Genomic DNA, 428 nt, shown 5'->3' with positions numbered 1-428 from the left:
AAGGCTTCGAGGCACGTATCGAGTAAAAAGGGGGCGTGTCAAATGAAGCCCTGATTCCATGCTTGTGCCCGAGTATGTGGGGCCTTAAGATTGTTTAGAAGACGCTTTTTGTCAACAGACCCTCGAAAAATATTTAATTAGACCCACATTTTAGAGAGTTTTCAGATATGACTTTATTTTTAACAAACGCTGATAACTTGTCAAAAATAGCGGCACTTTTAACATTTTTTTAAACTTTTATTTACCTTTTTTATACTGTATTTTTCCTTTCTTATTTTTATGGACCAGAGTTCTGTGTCTTTAATAAAGTTTGAACTGAACTGAACATGATTTAGTCTTTGTGAAATTATATTTGTTTGTGAGGTGTTTACTTAGTAATTCTGTGTACAAAACATATGTGGAACTTATATTTATACGTCCCGTCCTTC

This window comes from Austrofundulus limnaeus, unplaced genomic scaffold, assembly GCF_001266775.1.
Source record: "Austrofundulus limnaeus strain Quisiro unplaced genomic scaffold, Austrofundulus_limnaeus-1.0 Scaffold5527, whole genome shotgun sequence".
In the NCBI taxonomy this organism is placed as follows: Eukaryota; Metazoa; Chordata; class Actinopteri; order Cyprinodontiformes; family Rivulidae; genus Austrofundulus; species Austrofundulus limnaeus.
This window is presented reverse-complemented; position numbering follows the sequence as displayed.